Source organism: Eublepharis macularius, chromosome 1 (assembly GCF_028583425.1).
Source record: "Eublepharis macularius isolate TG4126 chromosome 1, MPM_Emac_v1.0, whole genome shotgun sequence".
Classification (NCBI taxonomy): domain Eukaryota; kingdom Metazoa; phylum Chordata; class Lepidosauria; order Squamata; family Eublepharidae; genus Eublepharis; species Eublepharis macularius.
Genome location: NC_072790.1, coordinates 228,452,088 through 228,466,530, shown reverse-complemented (window position 1 = coordinate 228,466,530; position 14,443 = coordinate 228,452,088).

Sequence of the window (14,443 nt, the reverse complement as noted above, 5' to 3'; positions counted from 1 at the left end):
ATTTGAGAGTAGTTATTTATTGGAAAGTTAGTATCTTGTTTATTTATACCTTGGGCTTTCTCCCCAATATGGACACAAAGTGGCTTACATCATGCTCTTCTCCTCCGCCTCATCTTCACAACAACCCTGTGAGACAGTGTGATTGGCCGAAGGTTACCTAACAAGCCTTCATGGCACAGTGGGGATTTGAATCTTCCGTCTCCAAGATCCCAGGCCAGCATTCTATCTACTACACCATACTGGCTCACCACACAGGGGGTATCCTCTGTTTAAAGAGCCAGGAAGGGTTACCTTCTCCCCTTTGGAAAAGTAAAATTTGTGAGCTTTGGAAGGAGCAAGAATTAGTAGGATGGGTGCAGCTAATAACTTTTCTCTATATGCAGAGGCATGTACATTTTGTGAAAATCCCACCAAATGCTCAACAAATACTTTTTGGGAATTTTTGAGCATTTCATGCTCACACCAAAAGGTAAGCAAAACAATTGTGGAGGTGTTTACCTATCTCTGTCATCAGTGGGAGTTTTTTGCCCACCAACTCATACCTGGTGGCAGCAGCAGGCAAGTCACACATGGTGGCAACGGCGGGCAAGTCACACATGGTGGCAATTTCAGTATTATAATTTTAAAATGATTGCTTCCTTTAAAATAAACTGTTTCTTGTGCTTTAAAAGTGGTGGGGGTCAATTTTACCCCATTTACATTTCTGAGAGGATTCGATGTTTTCAATTAGGGGTATTTTTGGCCCCCAATCCCAAATTTTACACTTCTTTGTCCTGCATTGCTGAAGAAAGTTATTCTTGAGGCCTGATATTTTTCTTAGCCCCTAATGCCATGATTGAGAGAGCAGGTTTCCATTTTTTTTGGTTTGTAAGTTGGTATCATTTTGACCCCAATTCCAAAGTAGTGTAATCAGGGTTTTTTTTCCTTGAGAGGGTTAAAAAATGGTCTAGGATGACACACTGCTTGGCAAAACCGTTCCACACTCTTTATGCTGACCTTGCATACTGCTCAGGTGGATCCAAGATGGCATCCTGACTGAGCAGACACACAGGCATGCTGCTCCTGCTTTTACTTGGCTCTAAGATAAGAGTCTGTGCTGAGCTTTGATAAGTTACAGCTGGCTTGAATCTAGTGAACCTCATAGCGAACCTCAGAGTTTCTTTTACTTCCCCCAGACTGTTTTTTTCCGGAGAGTGAGTGCCGAGAGCCCAAAGCTGGGGAGCCTGGAGGCACTGCTGAACCAACCGGGGGGAGTTACTGATGTGGTCTCCCAACTGAAGAACTGGGAAACAAACTTTGAGCTTGACTTGGTGATTTGCAGCATTCCCCTCCCCTCTCTCTCTGCATTTGGAGCTAGTGGGGGGTAGTTTTTTTTCAACTAATGGGAGCTTCTAAAAGAGCCCATTACACAGGTAGGGTTGCCAGCCTCCAGGTAGTGGCTGGAGATCCCCTGGAATTACAACTGATCTCCAGGCCACAGAGATCAGTTCACCTGGAGAAAATGGCTACTTTGGGGGGTGGACTCTATGGAATTATGCCATGCCAAGGTCCTTTCCCTCCCCAAACCCCACTTTCTCCAGGTTTCTCCTGGTTTCACACACCCCTGGATCTCCAGGAATTTCCCAACTTGGAGCTGGCAACCCTATACACAGAAGATTTACTTTCTCCCCCAGCATGTAAACAGACTAAAATGGATGACTTTCTCCCTGCCAAGTTTATCCACACTGACCTCTGTTTTTCCACCTTTGGATTGCTTTACCCCCCTAATAAACATTGAAGAGGACACTAATTGTGTAGTTGAGAGGGGAGCTAACCCATGCCGGCAGCAAACGACTATGTTCTTGTTAACAACAGAACCCCCAATATCATGCTATTCGATTCCATGCAACTAACAGCGAAAACGGTGGAATCCATTTTTGACAGATTAAAAATAATGGAACTTAAAACTGACCAATTTACTCAACTCACTCAGAATCTTCTGCTGCACGCAAGAGTTGGCATAGACTCTGTTGGACCCACTGCTGGAGAACTGCCTTCTCTCCCCAGAGAAGGAAACTCCAAAAAGGTCAAGGCTCAGCAGCTGCAAACTGAGAAGGCTCAATCTCAGTTAAAGCTACAGCCCTGTAAAGTGTGCCTAACTGTCTGCACTTACAAAGGCCATATGTTATCTTGGAATTCGGTAAGAAGGGCCAATTGCCACCTAAGAGCCCTTCTCCATGAAAATCCACTATCCATGGACTTAATTTTGGTAGAGCCACTTAAGGACCTTAATAACCTACACCAGGCTCAAAGGGTTCTCCTCACCTTTGGCAGCCCCAGGTTTCCTAGCCTACTGCTACGTCGGAAAGAATTTTCCGATCTTCCCTGCTAGGGTTATTAACAATTTGTTCTTAAACTCTTTGCTACCAAGCTGGCAAAATGACAACTTTCTAGTGGAGGCTGAGAGCTCCACCACACAACCTGTGTCAGCGCACTCCTCTCTTGAGAACTCAGTTGAAGAGGAATTACTCAACTCTTTCTTGGCCCTTCCGCCTGCTGAACAATTTGTGATTACCACCAGATTAGGAGTGATGAGAGACCAGCTCCTGAGAACAAAAGATGAATTAATACAGCAAGGGCCAAAGCTCTCTTCAGGGTCTAACATGTTTGAGAACTGCTCAGAGATGACAACTCTCCCAACTCCCCTCATACCAACAGGAACCCAGGCAGCTCTTCTACAATCCTCCAGCAAGAGAATCCCAAGAAGAAAGTTGCCGGCAACCACATCACCCAGAACATGAGCCAGCCGCAATGAACCTGGGCACTCTGGCTACAATTCCATCCCCTGGTGTTGCTTTGGACGGCTCGGGAAATCACTGGGAGCCAGATACCAGTCAGTTGATGGAATGTAAACTGGAAACACATCACTCTTCAGCACACATTTCAAACTCTTCGGACAAAGGAGTCCAACCCAGAAACGACTGTATTCTCCATGACTCAAGAGGAGATTGGGATAAAATCACAACAGACTGACCATTAAAGTTATTGTTATGGAAATTGGGGGTGGGGGTGGTGGAATAATAAACTCCATGACAGAATTTCTAATATTTTTGCGTAGTTTTGATATATTATTTGTACAGGAAACTTGGATTCAGGATATTACTTCCCTAACTCTGCAGAGCTTTAGGGCATTTGCCACCCTGGTTTTACAGCTTGGCTCTCCATTACAGCTGCAAGACCAGGATGCCTACATTTCCCATCAAAACTTGAGGGAAGCCGACTAGTGTCCAACCTGTGTAAGACGTCACTTGTAGTTTGGCTCTAAGACTCATTCTCGAGGCCAGGGAAGTGGTGGCTTAGCAGTGTTTATCATGGTCGATTTAAAAGCTGAAATCCAAGTCATAGAAAGCATTTGCCCAAACAATGGCTGAATCCACATTACCTCGGCGCGTTCCGGTGTTGCACTAAATGTTCGCTAAACACCCAGAAGTATAGCGTCTTTCAAGCGCGATTTCTGAATCGCGCTAGAAAGACACTATACTTCCGTGTGTTTAGCAAATATTTAGTGCAACACCGGGACGCGCCAAGGTAATGTGGATTCAGCCTACATTCAGATTCTACTAATTAAGGGTCAGTGCATAGGCACCTTACTGTGTGTTAATGTTTACTTACCCCCAAAATATTCTAGATCTCAGGATAAAGGAAAATTATGGGACCAGCTGTTTACAACTATTGCAGACTTAACATCACTGTATCCCAGTGCCAAGATGATTTTAGGTGGGGATTTCAATGCCAGGATTGGCCTGGGAAACCTTGATACCTGTATGGACACTTATGCTCAGGTTGCTAAACAAGCCTCTCTTTTAGACTGTCACTCCTCAGACCCTGTAATTAGCAAATCTGGACTGAAATTTTGAGAACTGCTCTCTTGGTTCAACCTGTATATTTTGTATGGTACAACGTTTGACAGATCAAGAGGTTCTTATACATACCTATCTACTCTGCATGCTAGTACACCATAGCTGTCTCCTCCACGCTATTGGATCAAGTGAACTATTTTGAAGTGGGCAACAATATTGCAAGCGATCATTGCCCACTAAAACTAGTGATAAATTTTAAGAGTAGAATTCCTCTGGCCCTAACTCCTGAATCCACTGAAGATATGTTTCCCGGTCTCAGGAGACGCAGGTGGACAGAGAAACTACAAAACACGATCGCTTTAGCCTTTGAGAAGACCAATCTAAAAATCAAGCGACAAGCTTTACTTCAATCGGACACTAATACAATTCAACAGTATGAAGAGAGAGTTCAAACTCTTAAACAGCTACTTATTAACAACAGACCTCTAAAACAGCAATCTTACCCCTCAAACAGGTGGTTTGACTCAGAATGTAGAATTTTCAAGGAAAAAAATTGTTAGACAAATGAGGTTAACTCGACATAGCAAAGAGGCATCCAGTATACAACAACTAACTATACTAAGATCCCAATATAAGAGCCTACTCTAAAGCAAAAAGATCACTCATGCTAAATATTTATGGAATGAACTGGCCCAGGCTGTCTCTGAAAAAAAAGAAGCCCGCTTTGGAGAGCTGGTTTCATTTCGGTTAGGCAAACCCCCTCAACAATTAGAAACACAAATACCTGGAAATATTTGGCATGCGCACTTTACCAAAATCTATGACTCTTTCCCATCCACATTTGAGTTGTCAAGATCAAGGTAATGGGTCTCTGCTATTAACTTACATACGTTACCAGAGTGGCCCTTAATGATGGAGACCGAAATTGGAAAACTAATTACATCATTAGCTTCTGGCAAATCTCTAGGGGCGGATCTGATCTCTACAGATCTGATAACAGCTTTTCCCAGCTGGTAGACTCCAATACTAGCCAAATTGTTTAACCAGATAAACAACTCAGGTATATTTCCAGCCAGCTGGAAAACCAGCATAGTAGATCCCCATTCATAAAAAGGGGACAAAACTGATCCATACAATTACCACCCCATAAGCCTTCTTGACACTACATCAAAACTGTATGGAAAATATCCGTTTCGAAAGCTAGAGGGCTGGGTAACCAATAACCAATTTATATGCCCCCACCAAGCAGGATTTAGAAGAGGCCAAAGCACAACAGACCATTGCCAAACATTATGTCAATTGGCCTATTCAGCTATGAATGGATCAACCAAAGCTCTGTGTTTGCAGTGTTTGTGACCTGGCCAGAGCTTTTGATTTTATAGATAGAGACCGACTGGGAGAAATTGGCAAAGACTAATATTGACAAAAGACTGCTGGTTCTCATCCGCGAGTTACACTCAGATACCTATGCAAAAGTCCAAGTGGGCCTCTTAGGCTCTAGTGAGATTCCAGTGGGTAAGGGTAAAGCATGGGTGAGTACTGGTTCCCTTACTATTCAACCTGTACATAAACGACATCGTACTGAGATTATCTGGCCTAGAATTTGTCTCGCCTACTATAGGCCATCAGAAAATTTAAACTCTATGATACACAGATGACATGGTCCTAATCTCGTGAACAAGAACTGGTTTAAAGAGGCTCTTGTATAATCTGGGCAAATACTGCAAAGAAGAGAAACTTACCATTAATTACATGAAAACTAAAGTAATCGTTTTCCAGAAAAGACCAAAAGGGTTTCTTTGGAGTATACATGGCATTCCAACTGAGCAATGCAAAACCTATAAATATCTGGGTTTACTATATAGTGATACCTTGAACTGGAACATCCATCTAGCTTATATAAAATCCTCAGCCTTTAAGACCATTGGAATAATAATGAGATTCTATTATACCAGGAGAGGTTTTCTTATAGATCCAGTCGTAAAACTTTACATCAGTAAAGTTATTTCTCAGCTATTTAATGGTATTGAGGTATAGAGTTGGAAAGAACAAACACTCACTGGTCTGGAAACAATCCAAAGTCTTTTTCTGAGGTGAATTCTAGCACTGCCAAAGGGGTTGCCAGCGGCTCTGATGTGGACAGAGCTTGGCCTCCCCCTCAATCAGGGCTCGTGTTCATTTAGCCATTTTAAAATCATGGAAAAAACATCTACTAACAAATATCAATTCATTTGGTAAACTTAGTTTTAACCTGTTGCAAAGCAAAAACAAAGCCTGCGCCGAATTTTTCAACAATATTCTCTCCTGTTATACCATTCCAGACTATTTGTGATCTTTGGGGAATAATTCTGACTTGCGGGAATGGGTGTTTAATGGGGACATTGATTATTCATTAGTAGTTCAATCAAAATTTGCTCCATGGTATAAAACTATTAAAAAAGATCATCTCAGAGCCTCGTACCTGGTAGATATAACAGCGTATAACCTCAGAACAGCATTTACATCTCTGCGCTTCCAAACTATGTCAACACAACTACTCGCTGGAAGGTATCTAAAAATATCCCAGGAACGACTCATTTGCTTATGTGGAAGTTCGGTGGAAGCTCTTCCCCACCATGTTTTGGTTTGCCCTTTATACCTGGAGCCCAGAAATAAATTTCTGGCAAAGACATTAGAGAGTTTAGGTTCCTTTTCTGATTCTGACAAACTAGAACTTATGCTGTCAGATGTGGATCCCTTTGTTTCCGACAGGACAGTGCTTTTTGCTTTAGCCAGAAAAATTAGAGCAAATGTGGCTCTTAAAAAAGCAGTCTGTTGAAATAAAATGTAATTTTTATGTCGGGATGTGAGTTTTTTGAGATAGATGTAATTTCAGAAATTTTAGAGTTGTAAATACTTTGTAAATATGTTTTTAACTTGTAAAGGCCAATGGCCTATGGCCACATACAATAAATTCCTATTTGTAAAATTGCATACTGCTCAGCATCAAAATCATCATATGTTCACTTGCCCTCTGCCATAACCTTGACCAGGACTTTTTTTCAGTAGGAACACAGTGGAATGGAGTTCTGGCACCTCTTGAAAATGGTCACATGGCCGGTGGCCCCACCCCCTGATCTCCAGACAGAGGGGAGTTTAGATTGCCCTCCATGCCGCTGGAGCGGCGCAGAGGGCAATCTAAACTCCCCTCTGTCTGGAGATCAGGGGGCGGGGCCACTGACCATGTGACCATTTTCGCCAAGGGCGATTTAAACTTTAAAAAACTACCCCCTTGTTCCAGCTGACCCAAAGTGACATCATTGTGCGGTCCTGAGTTCCACCATGTAATGATTTCAAGTAAATGTGTGCATGTGTCTTTAAATGCTTGGTGAGATAAGTGAAGAGTGGGGGTGAAAGAGAGGGATGAGTGAGTGATATGATTGGTTGATGACTGATAGTGTGGGCGGAGTGAATGGAGTCTGAGACTGACAGGGCAGAGAGAAAAGTTTCAGTCAGAAGAAAGCAGGCTAGCTGTGTGCTGCTGCCTGAATATGTTGAAGGGTTTATGAGAGAAATATAACCTGTGTGGAACCTGAACTGAGCGTGTTTGTGAAAGGACACTCAGTCAGGGAAAGGGAGGCCAGCTGTGTGAATGAGAGTAAATGAAGTAACTTTAAGAACCAAGAACTACGTTTATGAAACCGATACGCTTCTTGACTAAATAAAAGTTTATTTTTGTTTTGTTATATCCCAGTGTAGCTGTCATTGCTATATCCCATTCCTGTCCTCAGGGCCACATAGAACCACGAAGGAGCCTGACGCTTAGGAACGTTACCAAAGGGAAAACCTAAATAAAAAATATTGGAATATAATATACCTGGTGGCAGCAAACTACCCAGAGGGTGTCAAGGGAAAGATTAAAGGCAAAATCTACCCTAGTGAAAGTAAAGGTCATAACACACCACCTCTTTTCCCAGAAAAAAAGCCCTGACCATGATGACCATGTGTGGTAAAACTCTGGTTGCAAACTCACCAAATGTGCTCCTTTGATGACAGCTCGGCCATCAATGTCGTCTCATAATATCCTGTCAACTGGGCAGACTCTGGGCAGCAGATGATCAAAACAAGGTGATTCTTAAGTAGACCTCCATTGTTTTGTTTTGGAAAGTGGTAGCTGACGAAGAAAAAGGCACAGAAAACTCCCACGCTGGTGAATGCCACTGCATTCAGAGTGACAATTAAGAGAAAATGGAGAATCCTTGACTTCTGGATGCAGTCATAGTTGGCAACATTCCAGGGTTTGTTACTTTGCTTGGCTTTTCTGCCTCAAGGGCTGTATAGAGACATAAGATTCTTATCACACTACAGATGCTGATTTTCTGTATTTCCTACCCCTAAGCATTTCTGCCCTGCTCTAATCAAGCCGATTGCATTTTGCATTGTACCTTTGCATCCTGACTCCCTTCTTTGCAACACCCCTCCCACCTTCTGACTGGAATATAAGGGCTTAGGGATCTCCATTGCTACTTGTATCTGAAGGAGGGAGCTTGGAAAGCTTATACTCTTGGAAATCTTGTTGATCTTTAAGGTGCTACAAGACTCAAATTATCCTTTTCTGTTCATAACTGTCGCTGCTCAGCATCTCTTGTGATACACCTGGCTCCTCTGTTTCTTTTCATGGGAATGAGAAGTCCTGTGTGAAGGACAGATGGGCAACTGATCAACTACTGACAGCTGTCGAAGGACAGAGATGGAATAAACAGGATGGGAATAGCCACAATGGTCCAACTGGGATTTGGAACACAAAGCCACACTCTAAAGCAAAGCTATGGAGCAGAGACAAAGGAAGTACTCCAAATGTAATGGATTTCAAAATAAATTCTTGGTACAAAACTCCAGAACTCTCTTTCTGGGGAAATTCCCCTTCTGTTACCATCTTCTGCCAGTACGTGTAGACTATTCTATTTTACTTGGGCATCCCTCCCCAGTGTCATTAATCTATATTGTATCATATATTTCTGGATTCTTGATTTTAAATTGTTTATCCTTTATACTTGTGTTTATTGTTGTTGTAACCCACCCTGAGCCTGCTTGCGGAGCGGGCAGGCTAGAAATTGAATGAACTAACTAACTAAACTTAACCTTTTGCATTTATTTAAAACTCTGGTTTTAAATTGGTTTAATGATGCATTTGTATTTTGGGTTTAATGGCTTTTAAGATGAGATTTAAATTCGTATGTTTTAATTTATTAGATATCTTGGTACCTCGAGGGGTGGAAAGTGCCATCAAGTCACAGCTGACTTAAGGTGACTCCATAGGGTTTTCAAGGTAAGATATTCAGAGGAGGTTCACCATTGCCTGCCTCTGTGTAGCACCAATGGACTTCCTTGGTTGTCTCCCATCTAAATCTAACCAGGGTCAACCCTGCTTAGCTTCCAAGATCTGAGGAAACCAGGCTAGCTTGGGCCATCCAGGTAAGGGGCCTATGAGAGCAGAAAAGTGGGATAGAAACCTTGTTAGTAAAATAAATAGAGGTCTGTATCCTACCAATTTTTCTACTGGCAAACAGGGAACCCATTTTTACCTTAAAAAATATGCTGTGAATCAAGGGGTCCATGTGGACAAAAGCCACACACAGGGCAGTTGCTGGGATGAGAAGGGGAATCAAAAGAGATTGTGTGAGAGAGCTGGTAAATCTAGCCCAGTATTTTTTGTGGGGCAGCCATATTGTAGCAAAACTAAACACCATGAATCTCATGGCTCCTTGCCTGATTCTGTAAAATGGAGGCCACAGGAGTTACTTTTAAAATAACATTATGTGTATGCATCCTCTATCGGACAATCAAACTAACCATAGCTTGTTTGAATTAAACTGCGGTTTTGCCTGGTGTCTGAACTGAACCAACGTCACACAATTGACAAGATGTTGGTTCTGGTGGTGGATGACTGGCCTGAATCCTTGTGCAAAGGAAGTGTAAGGGAACGGGGGGCGGGGGGGTGTAAGCAGAGCCTGCATTTCAAATTTTGAAGCTGCATGGCTCTAATTCTTAACAGCGATGGCTAGAATGCTAGCAGGTTTTATACTGTTAGCCTATCAACAGTGGTAATTAAAAGGATTGGATCTTGAAGATCTGTTCCACTAATGGCAGCACCTTTCTTCAGCACAAGGAGCTTTTCCCTGATGCCGCAAAAGAATGCGTCTTGTGCTGGAGGAAGGCACCACTGTTAGCAGAACACAACTGCAGAATCCAACCCATAAGCTCAAACTACCATCCTAGCTACTTACTGCCCCAACTACAAAAGTTTACACACAAGAGCGAGGACAGATAGCTTTATTCTTCAGCTTCACATTCTTTTTATTAAGGGAGATACGACCACAGTAAAGACAGTCCTGGGAGAAGCAGCAAGGGTCTGTCAGGGCTTCACAGGAAATTGGATGTAACCCAGAACCTGTTTTCAGACCAAACACATGAAGGCATTTGCAAAAGTTCCTGTATTCCACATGCTTCTCACTGCTGAGTAACTGTAACCCACTTCCCCAAATAATCTGGAATGAGGGAAAAGGAGCATGGCGCGTAAGTGCTTTCTCCTCACACCGGTAGTAGTCTTCCTCCTTCAGAGTGACGTAGAATCCTGAATACTCTCCAGCCCCACACCTTCCTCCTTGGCACCCCTTTGGAGTGACCCTCTTCCATGTTGGGAGTGTGGATCACTCTTCCCCTCCAGCAATTCCTCGACAGGGTTTGTGAAGTCCTGGTAGTAGCGAATTCGGTGTTGGTGGCCTGAAATTCGGCCTGGCTCACTCCCCTCTTGGTAACCAGCTAAGTTAACGCCTCCCTGCCTGCCAATCTTTAAGGGTTCCTTCGCCTGGATTTTCTCCAGCTCAGAACTTTTATGGAGCAGGCTGTCTAACATCTTTTGGGCCGTCTGATAATCCAGGTGGGTTCCCGGTGTATTCTCCATCAAGCCTGGACACCATGAGACCTCGCCGTCATCAGAGCTCTCAGAGCTGCTGAGCTCTTGCACTAGCTTCAATTGCCTGTTTGGTGGAAGGTCAGGGGGCGAAGGAGGGTGCACCAATCCAAAGATAACAGACTCTGGGCCAGGCAAGTGAGGGAAACTGCTAGGTGCTGAGGGAGCCACCAGGGCCTCTTGCCTCAAGTATAAGAAACGTGGCGTTGGGAAGGGGCACAATGGAGTAGTTTCCTCCCCGCTGCACTCGCTCTCGGTCGAGTTGACGTGTTCAGTAGAGAATTTTGTGGACTTCTGTTTCCAAGGAGTGAAGGCTGTCACCTGGGTTTGGCTCCTGCAATGCTCACTGGGTACCTTGTAGCCCAGCAGCGGGGTCTCCTCTCCGTTGGGGGCAGCTGTGTCTGATTCAGAGCTGCAGCCTAACTTGCTGGTTTCGGTGGCTGAGTCAGACTGGCTCGGTGTGGTGTGAGCCTCAGAGGTCCCGTCCATGAAAGCAGGAGGGGGTGCTACATCCAAGAGGTGCAGAGAACAAAAGCTGTCAGGCGACTCGGCCTTCTCATTATGCTGGAGCTCCGTGCCAGATTTGAATAGCAGTCCTGAAATCTGCAAAGGGTCAAGGAATTGAAGAGACACCACAGGCCGGTCAGACATGACTTAACGCACTTTCGACCATAATTTTGTATTGATTTTAAATCAAAGGAACTGAGAATTACAGTTTGGTGTCATCTTGGGAGTTGTAATTTGGTGACGTTGGTAAGAATTCTGCATTAGAGATACCCAGCCCCTCACAGTTCCCAGGATTCCCTGAAGAGAAGGACTAACTCTTAAAATCCATTTTAAGTCTGGTGTAGATACACAGGGTTTTTTTTTAAAGTTCACTTCTCTAGTAAAGCCTTTCAGGTACTACCTTACCCTTACCTTACTTATTCCCATACACAGAAGCCATGACAGTTAAAGTACTATGCAGGCAGTCTTTTATACATGGTGTTAGGAGAAGCCAGTTTGATGTAGTGGTTAGAGTGGTGGATAGAGATTTGAGTTCAAATTCCCACTCAGTCACAATGCTTACTGGGTTGACCTTGGACCAGTTACTATCTTTCTGTCTCACCTACCTCATAAGGTTTTTGGGAGGATAAAAGTGGTGGAATTATGTGTGCTTCCTTGACCTCTTCGGAAGAGAGCAGGTTAAAATGTTAGTAACAGTAAGAAAATCCCCCATTCCCTTAGCCTCTAATCTGCAATAGAGGGAGAAAAATAGCAACCTATTTTAATGAGTTGTCATATGTGCAGTCATTTCAAAATTCAAAATTACAATGCGAATAGCAAGCAGGGCTCATTTCGAGGGAGAACATGCAGGAACGCAGTTCCAGCAGTTCTCCAAAGAGGTCACAGGTCAGGTAGCCCGCCCACCTGACTCTCGGCCATTTTGGGCCCATTTTGGCCTGGATTGGGGCCGAAACAGCCCGGATCAGGCCTCTGACAGGTGGTGGATCACTCTCCCACTCAGCAGCGGCCCAATCCTGACCATTTTAGGCTCCTTTCCAGCCGTTTTCAGCCTCTTTTTGCCATTTTGGGCCCAATTTTGGCCCTGATTGGTCAGGATTGGGTCCAAAACAGCCAGGATAGGTGATGTCAGGGCGAGTGGCATATGCAAATCAGTTATGCTAATGACACACTTCTGGTGATGTCAAGGGGCATGGCATATGCTAATGAGTTATGCTGATAAGTTATGCTAATGAGTTCCTCCAGCTCTTTTTCTAAGAAATGACTCCTGATAGCAAGCATGTTGTTTTGTATAATGTTACCTTCCCATATTTCACAGAGAAGAAAGAAAACCTATAAGAATGTTCAACAACAGCTCTGACCTTGGAGAAAAGTTCTTCGTGTTGTGACAAATGAAGACCACAGACTTGAGACATTGTCCTAAGTTTGCTATCAGGACATCGGCTTAGGCCTGCCTTCCTAGGGTACCGGCTCCATTTCAGAGCACAGACTGACCCTCAACACACACCTCCTCCCCCTGCCCCCTTTGAGTCCCAAACTCACATTTAGTTTCTCCAAGGTGCAAATGGTGTTTTGGGCAGTGACGAGTCTCTCCAGGAGTTCATTAATCCGCTGGTTCAAAGCTTCCCTCTCTTCAGCCATGCTGTGAGCCTGGAAGGAAGAAAAGGCGAAGCACAGAAAGCAGGTTAAAGAAAACAAAGAGCGCATTGCTACACTACTAATGTACATCCATTTTATACCAGTTTCCTAAAGATATCAATACACCAAAGAATTCTGGGGGTTGGATAAGAGGGAGCAGATGAGAGATCTCCTCCCATCCCCAGGATTCCCTGGAGAAAGGAAAGGACCTTTATGGAATAAAACCAGTATGTGATTGTTGTTGTAGATTTGCAATATAGGCTTGCAAAATGACAGTACCCAGGGGGAAGATTGTTTTAAAACAGCACACCAGCATGGGTAAGCAATCCCATGCAATGGTGATATGTGCCTACTTGCAGAACTCTAGAAGCATTTTGCTCTATACACAGGGCCAGTTCTCAGCCCCAAGCACTAAGAACCCCCAAGGCACTGGCAACAACTTTGGTGTGGGAGAAGGCAATAGCTGGCATGGCTTATACCTATCAGACTTGTGCATGGCTTATACCTATCAGACTTGTGCAAGAGCCAGCCCCTGAGGCAATGGCAGCACCTCTGGGGATCTACGCTAATGATGTAGATCCCATGACTATCCTACCACTCTACTGAGCAAAGTTGGAAGCTTTCCTCCAGAGCATGGTGCCTTCCTTCAGTGGAAGCATCACTTCAGTCGGAGGAAAGTTCCTTAAGCTGGGGGAACTTCCTTCAGCAACAGGTTGGATCTACACCAGTGTGCCTTTCCTCTCTCTCTTTTGTTCACTGGTAAACCAACATCATTATGTTGTGGGGGTTTGGGCACATGGGCCAAAATGGTTGTCTACTCATGGTCCACAACCACCTTATACAGTCAGGCCACAGGCAGAGGTCTTTCACATCGCCTACTTCCTGATCCCTTTAACTGGAGATGCCGAGTACTGAACCTGGGACCTTCTGCATGCAAAGTAGATGCTTTAGTAGATGCATGCCAAGTAGATGCCATGGTCCCAGCCCAATAAAAATTTTTAGAAGTTAAAATCTCTGAGCACATCTTTCCACCTGTATACAAATGTACAAGTATGAGCAGCCATCCAGCATATCGTAGGTAGAAAACACTGTTAAATGAGTTCTAATTGTGTGTGCGGGGGGGGGGGGGGGGAGAACAAAGACAAAAGATCCTTACAGGGTTGCCAACTGCCTGGAGAACAGTGTCCTGTTCCTTTGGTGGTAGAAAGTGCCCCATTTCGACACATTAAGGTTTTTTCTCCAACACTGTAGGCAATAGAGGTACAAAAGTGTTCCTGTTTTCAGCTATGAGGTATGGAGGGGGATTAAGGAGTGTGTAGCAGCCAGCCAGTTTTCTGTTTAACCCTTAAAATAAGAGTTCTAGTCCATCCTTTGCCATATCTCTCCCCAAAACAAAGTGTCTCTTACAATATTCTGAAGTTTCTCTTCTAGCAACTGGTTGGTCTGCCGTGTGTCTGAATAATCTTTCTGAAGCCTAGAAGAAAACATATGCAGAAATAACACCTGTATC